The following is a 7,938-nucleotide window of genomic DNA, read 5'->3' on the forward strand; positions in this document are numbered from 1 at the left end:
CTATGACAAATGGGGAAGGCCTGGTTCCTTTGTGTGTAGTGTCCTTTGTGTGCCTTGATATTTTCAGTTACTGAAAAATGAGAAAACGTAAAAGAATCAACAATACTTTGTTTTACTATAGGACAAGTAACTGCTGTTATAACAAGTGGTGTTCAGACTATGTGTGATTGAGGCGGCTTTCATAATAAGTCAGTAAGTTTTTCTTTTAATCTATATGAACTTTGCATGGCCTGATGTATAAGGGTGTATGTGCACGCACACATGTGCATGCGTACACACACACACACAGAGACACAGAACTTATAGCCCCACAAAGATCCAGGACATCCATTCCTATGCAGAATTTATAGTTAATGTAGCTAAAGTTACAGCTTTAGAGAAGCATCCTGTTTGACTCTCAGTTCTGTTACATTGCAGTTCAATTACAGCACCGATGTTATTGAAGAACTAAGAAGAGACTGCACTGGTGCTCTCGGGAACAGCAGCACAGAACGTTGTGTTTGTAGGTATGTGAACTAAAAGGTGGGAGGGGAAGTAGTGATAAGAGATTCAGAAACCTAATACTTTACTGTAACTGATTTCCGCTAGACACATTTTAGTTGCATTGAAGTGTACAGAGAAAAAAAAATAACTGTCTTTTCCCCTCCCTAGGCGGTTTCTGTGAGGCTTGTTACTAGCAAGCTGAAGACCCATGTGAAACCTACCTTTGGCAGTAGGTTAAGTATATAGTATGCCATCCTTAAGGTTACAAATCCTAATGACATTACATAGGTTTCTTCATGAGGGTGTGAATTTGCCTTTCTTTCAGAAAAGTGACTCAAAACAATCAGTGACTCACAACATAAATGAACCTATTCATGTTCAAAGACAATATATATTTTTTTCTAGTTGCTTTTACAGTCTGTCTACTAAACACGTGTTTTGAGTGCATTATACTCCATACCTCATCAGTCTCTGCCTACTAATGGTTCATGGTTAGTAACATTTTGTTGTGAGGGTGCTGCCCTAATACATTTCTCCTAGGGTAGCAAAGGGAAGTATCAACTGTTTGGAGCTCCCCCCTTTGCAGAGCATAACCACAGGTGCATGCCACTAGCTGGTGTGATGGAGATGGAACAAAAGGCTATGCTACTAACTCCTCATCCTTTGTCGTGTTTTTCAAATTGACTAGCAGTGGCAGTAGAACAGTAGGGAACAGATATTGCAGCCAGGTGAAGATAGTCATTTATTAAAGAGATGTATGATAACATTAAATTTTTTTTTCAAAATTTCATTTTCCAGGAAATTAAAACTATTATAACTATTTCTCGCTTTCAGGAAAAATTAAATCAAAATTGCAGAATTTCTCACAAAATGGAAAATCCTTCTTTCACTCGCCTAGAAGTTCACTCCAAAAGTATCAAGAGTCTATTAAAACAAACTATAAGCACACAAGTCTTCCAATAGATGTAACTCTGCAAACTTTCCTATGCTCTGATATCAAACTGTGACTTCAGTACCTGGAGAGTTTCTGTGATAGAGGCTGTGATTTAATAACTTCATGCTGAAGCCATGGGACTTGAAACCGTTAGCTGGATTATAGCTGATGTCTTGGTGGGGGGAATACATGGCTTAAGATCTCCATGCGGATGTCTCTGCAGTCTGAAGGACAGACTATGGCCAGCACTCTGCATGGGTGTGCAAGGCGTGGAAATGAGAAGGGGACCAGGAGCTTTACAGACAGGGAACTTACAGGCAAGGGCCAGCCATGAATGCAGCCACGATTTTGCCAGGCCTGGCCTCACTTCACTAAGCCATGGAGGAATATACTGCAGATATAATAGCAGAGTAAGTTTGTAAGGACAAGAATCCTAATAATTTGGATCAGAAATTTTCCGTCAAAATGTCTTTTCCAATGAGAATGCAAATGTTGATGACTTTTTAAGCAAATGACATTTTTTTTCTAATAGCACTTCAATATTTTTTTTAACATTTTGTGGGGGAAAGGAAGAGCTATTTTTAATTTCAAAATGAAATTTTAAGATCAAAACTATTAAATATTTTAAGTTTTAAAAGTGAAATGAGGCTGGGATTTTCTTTGCTGTGTGGTGATGTGCTTTTTCTAAAGGGTGTGACAGTTTTATTATCATCCTGTTCTCAGCTCTCCAAGCAGTTTGATTATTGTGTTGATTTGTGGTCTTTTTGAGCCAACCTGGGATCATTCTCAAAGAAGTTACAAATTAGGCCATTTACCCCAAGGTGGTGATCCAAACAGAGTTAAGCTTCTACAGCTCCTATACAGTAAAAAGGGAGAATTAAGTGCCTCCAAAGGGTAACCCAGAGTATCTAGGCATTGAACCTGGAGATGCCTACAGTTCCTCAATAGAGTATGTCTGATCTCCCAGCCATCCCTGAAGTTTAGGCACCTGATTTGGGGCTGCACACCTGGTGCCTCCTATCCTCTCAGGATCCAGCATGCCTTGAAGGGAGGTGCTGAACTCATACCAGTTACAATAAATTTAGTACAAAATGCAGTACCCATCACCACTTTCACTCTCAGATGGGGTTGCTGGTAGTAAGGGAAGGGTGGTGGTGGTGGGATTCTGTGTACCAGTACATGTTGCCAGAGTTACTACAGTTTTTTTGACAGATAAATGTAAAATGTAGAAAGAGTCCTGAAAATGCTTATGTTTGTTCCCCCATATTTCATAGCTTGGTGAGTTGGCACTCTCCTGGGAAATGGAAGATATAGCTTCAAGCCTCCTTAGGCTAAGGCCTTGAACTTGTATTCTATTTGTGCTAGGAGAAAAACTTTACTCCTGACATGCAAAGAGAGCATACAGCCTTAAAGAGATTTCTGGCAGAATGCAACTTTGCTCTTTTGCAATGAAGTTGGTTTGCATACCTATTGGGAAGATTTTCCTTCTCTCAATCTAATTTGAAAAGCTGTGCACTTCTTTTGGGTGTACACCCAATATCCCATGGTCTTCTGCTCTCCCTGCCTCCCTCTGAGAGTGTGCAGTGAACTAACATAAGAGCCCAGCTGGTTCCAATCTAATTATAATATATCAGGGAATCAGCCCCTGACTATAACAAGCTTGAATCAGTGTCCTAGGCTATTTGGAAAATAAGGGCAACCAGCCCTCTGAGGCCACAGAAAACAGGCTGTACCCAGCAGGCCCCAGACAAAAATACTGTCCAGCTACTGACATCTCTACTGCTCCTTGACTTGCTTACCAGAACTTCTGGCTTCAACTCCTATTGCACCCAGGCTTCAACTTGGACTCCTGACATGCCCTGACTTTGACTTGGGTAGCTGGCTTACCTGGACCTCTGATCTCAACTCCTGGCTTACCATGACTCCAGCCTTGACTCCTGGCTTGCTATGAATGCAGTTTCTTAACTTTGCCTGACTCTCAGATGACTTGCCCCAATTTCCTACAACCTGTCTTTAAGGGGGGCGAGGAGGGAGAGCACTGGCTCCTTGATACCCTGTCTAGGGAACTCTCCCAAAATGTGTTCTCGCTGCTGGAGAATGCCTCTGCTGTGGTTTGGCACAGAGCAGTATAGGGGGAGGCAAGTTGTTGTATCACATACAGTGGGCTGTTCTCCCATAGCAGGAACTGGGAGGGTTCCCAATGTGTAGAATGACCTCCCCCTGCCTGGGTCCCACCAATCAGCTGACTGTCTCCACCCACCATCTTGCCATTCTCCCACAGCAAGAATACTCCCATGGCTCTGGGCACCCCCAAGAGCAGGGGTGGCTGAAGGAGAGGTTCTCTAATGCCCCCTGGCTTGAAAGCTCATCCATATAGCTCAGATAAATTATTACTGCTCCAAAATGCTTGTGGTCTAAGAAGACCCGAGGACTTAGGTCTCCCACTTCCTGGGTGAATGTTGAAATCACAAAGTTATTGTGCAGGTGGTGGGTGGCACCACTCTTACACCGACTGGCTGCTTGTGGGAGTGAAAGTGACTGTGCATGCAGCACTTAGTACTGAATTCAGTTTCCTGAGTATGAACTGGGTGCGTTGTGAATCAGGGCTTAAATTGATTTTTGACATGTCTTAGTGGTGAACTGGATAGTAATGGGCTTAAGGTAAGAGTTAGCATCCTAGTTGTTTCAAAGAAAATCTAGGTACATAAGAACTTTTTGGTCAAATTGAGGTTCCCAAGTAGTTTTCTTAGCTACTGGAGTAGCACCTAAATTCTATGCAAGTCCTGTTTGGTGTCTACAAGAACAATTTGGATTTGCTCCTCGTTCATATGCTAGGATTACAATTTGATTTCAAACAGGATCTATTTTTGACAGTGTAGAGGATGTAGTTTCATAGATTTCATAGACAGTGGGCTTGGATCTCTGGGCAAATAAATAATGGGTACTATAACTGTGTTAATACTTTGGAAACAAGTGCTGTAATTCCAAGACCAAAATAGCATTGAGGTGGTAGTAAGGATGTACATATGTCTTGATAACTTTAAAGAAAAATATTTAAAATAGGAAACCATAGTAAAAAAATAATCTGCAAGCCATGATAAAATTGAGAGTTACCTTTACATTCCATATTTTCAGATATCTTAAAAGTGAAGGTACCCCAAACAGCTTTACATATGAACAACATCAATTTCCATCCATATTGGAGGAAGTGTGCGTTTGTCACTGAGTGTGCACTCCACAGAGATGTTTGCTCAGGACCACTGGACCCTTCTATGGTCTGAGAATACCCTAAGGGGGACCCTAGCCTTACAGTCCATTACCCTCCCTGGTTTGCTGTGGCTCTAATTTAAAGAGCAAGCATCCAGTTTCATTCCTGAAGAGGTCACCTTGGGGTGACCCAGTGCAACCTACAGATCCAGGCAGCACAGCAGACGGTATCTTTGGTAAAGGCATTACTGAGGCAAAGAACAGCTCACCAGAGGTTCATGTCCCTTCCAAAGGGGTTAAGCAGTTCTTCCATCCCCAATCTAGCTTACACAGTCCTAAGCACCTCCAGAAATATTTAGTGGTTCCTTTCCAGTCTTTTCCAGCTCCCCACAGCTCTTCTAATTTCTTTCAGCCCCCTAGACTCTTCTGTCCCCAGACCTGCTATGCTGTTTCCCAGCCTGTTCTCCTTTTGTCATCTTGCCTCAACACCTTCTGAGTGTTAACCACCTTACTTCTGTTGATATGCCAGCACAGCCATTCAATAATGATGTTGCTAAAGGTCCATTTAGTTTATCCTGTAGCCAGTCCTGGTACTTAACTCCCTTCTCCTCTGTGCGCAGGCTAAGGCCGTAAGCTAAGTTATACTGGGTACAACTACATGAGATGCCATAATGCACAATAACCTCTTCTACTGTGCATTAGCACATCACAACAAAAAAGCATGATAATGCATTAATGTGCAGTTGAATTAGTCTACTGCTCATTAGGTGTCACAAAAAATCTTTTGCCTTTGCTACTACACATTAGCACAAGTTAATGTGCCCTTATGTAATACCTGAGTGGTGCTAAACTTAATGTGCAGTAGCAAAGGCGCATTAATGAACACGTTGATGTACCCACTGTATTATAACAACAATGTGAACAAAATTAACAGAAATATCACACTAAACCATGTAGCCCAGAGGTAGGCAATGCCCAGCATGGGTGCCAGAGCATGGCACATGAAGACAGTTTGTTTGGCACATGGGCCTTAGGGTGGACAGCAGGGAAGGGGGTGGACTCCATTGCTATAACAAGGATTGGGCTCCTTGTGGCTCTCCTGCTATCTGCCCTTGGCATGCCAATATCTTACAAGATCTGGGTGTGAGTTTTTTTGCCACTCTGCCCAAAAAACATTGCTGACCCCTGATTTAGACTCTTAGAGCATCACTTTCAGTTACTGTTCTATATGCAAATACCCAACCTCTGCTAGCTCATTGTAAACTGATTTCAGTCACTGATGGTAGTGTTAGAGTGATGTTGTAGCTGTGACAGTCCAGAAACTGTTCAAGAAGCAAGGGTTTCTTAGGGTGACAATACCTTTTTCTGAGCCAGCTGCAAAGCTGGGACAGAGTTAGGTAAGCTTTCAAATGCAAGACATGAAAGACCTGATGAAGAATGTCTTGCATTCAAAAGCTTGTCTAACTGTCCCAGCTATGCAGTTGATCCAATAAAAGCTATCATCCTAAGAAATCCTTGCCTCCTGCATTCAGCCACTGATTCATTACTACCTTTGTTTATTGTGGACACTTGTATAGTGAATTCCAAAGTCAGCTTCAGCATCTTATTGATTGTTATAACAAACCATACTAAAAAAAATCATTCTTGCTTTGGAATGCAAAAAAGTTAATATCTTGAAAATAAATAGCACCCTTAGATTTTTTTGATTCAGGTGGCTAACTGTTCTAGATAAATAAATATTTTTTACTAGGGGACCTTGCATGAAAGTTACAAATGCATCGGGCATGATTTTCAAATGAGTGAGAATAAAATTAGGCTTTTAGGGTGCCTATATGTGAGCGTGGAGACTGTTTTGATGTGCTGGTGTTCCACCGTGTCAAAGCAGACCCGCTTAATCAAGTCTGCTGGAGCATGGCAATTGCTGTACTCCAGCAGCCTTCTGCATCTCGTGTATCAGTGTCTCTATGCTTAAAAATGGCAGTGGGGTCACTTGAATTAAAGTTCATTTGATGAGCTTTAGTTCAAGCACCCTCACCACCATTTTTAAGTGCAGGAATGCTGACACAGGAGCTGAGGTAGTGCTTTAATTAGAGTGGCTATTGAAGCCACTCTAATTAAAGTGCCACCCACCCCACCCCTGGACCATGTGTAAAAGTACCCTTAATCTCTATCTCAAGGGCCTAAGTAGGTAGCCTGGTTTCTTAATACTGTGGAATATTATATAGCTCCCATTGACTTGAGTGGGAGCTGCCTCATACTCAGCAATTTTAGATTCCATATTTATCAAATACAAGACAAAGGTTTGTTTTTTTTCTCCAGGCAGCATAGGGAAGAAAACTCCTTGTCTTATATTCACATACAAGGAAACCTCAACAAATACATTGTCTATCCTTGAACTGCTGCCAAAAGCAGCATTTGTTCAGTAATAGAAACCAACTGTGAAGTTGATTAAATGCAGCCAACACTGGGCATGTCTGTAAAACACAAGGCCTATATTGGGCAAACATGTATTTTGGCCCTTATAAAACAAAAAACACAAAAAACCCGGGGTTGATGTTCCCTCCACAGGGAATTAGCACCAGGCTGGCACCAGGAGGGCCAGAACCAGCCCTGACTCCTGCCTCTTGGGGACAAAAATGCTTCATCTTAGCCAAAAGGCTAATATGCTGATGGGAAATGTGTGTGTCCCTTAAAAAAAGAAAAAAAGAAAAAAAGGAACTTGCTTCCTGAGGAGTGAACAAGCACCAGGCTTTGAAGCATTGCAATATCATGCTGGCATGCGGAGAGGCTGAAACAAGCTCCAACACCCTCCCCTAGTGTGAAAAATTATGATGGGAACCTACGATGAAAATTGCTTCATGCAGCCCATCAGAATAAGATATATGGCAGTGATTCAAACCACTGTCCCGAATAGATTTGGCTGAATCTCCAAATCGAACAGGCCCCATTCCCCCGCCTGGTCTCCCAGGCCTGTCAATGGCTGCCCTGCCTGGTCCCAGCTCCCTGCTCTTTAAAAAAAAGAAAAGAAAAGAAAAAAAAGCCCCAATCTCACCAGGTCCTGCAAGGCAGGGGGGATCCCCACTGCCCAATGCTGCGTGGGGGGCCTCTGTCATGAGCCCGCATCCCCTGCCTGGCCCCAGCTCTGGGTTCTTAAAAAAAAAAAAAGCCCCAAACTCACTGGCTGCTGCCTGGTGGGGGAACAATCCCTGCTGCCCCCCACTGCCCCATGCTGCATGGGTAGCTCTGCCATGAGGCCTCAGAAAACCTGAGGCTGCTGCAGCAGTCAGTGGGTCCAGAGCTTTTTTTTTTTTTTT

General features: G+C 42.7%; 1 long non-coding RNA gene across 2 annotated transcripts in view; it reads left to right on the forward strand.

The window, feature by feature from the left end:
• The first annotated feature begins 415 nt into the window (after nt 1-415).
• LOC109287095 overlaps nt 416-7,938 on the forward strand; it is a 37,056-nt gene continuing 29,533 nt past the window's right edge. The window contains exons 1-3 of one of the 2 annotated variants that reach the window (XR_002094764.1): nt 416-506; nt 652-712; nt 1,318-1,952. This is a non-coding gene — a long non-coding RNA (uncharacterized LOC109287095). Of the gene's footprint in view, nt 507-651; nt 713-1,317; nt 1,953-7,938 lie in introns of those variants that run through there. The other variant, XR_002094765.1, reaches the window with a different exon arrangement.

This window comes from Gavialis gangeticus, unplaced genomic scaffold (assembly GCF_001723915.1).
Source record: "Gavialis gangeticus isolate Ggan-Ray unplaced genomic scaffold, GavGan_comp1, whole genome shotgun sequence".
Classification (NCBI taxonomy): domain Eukaryota; kingdom Metazoa; phylum Chordata; order Crocodylia; family Gavialidae; genus Gavialis; species Gavialis gangeticus.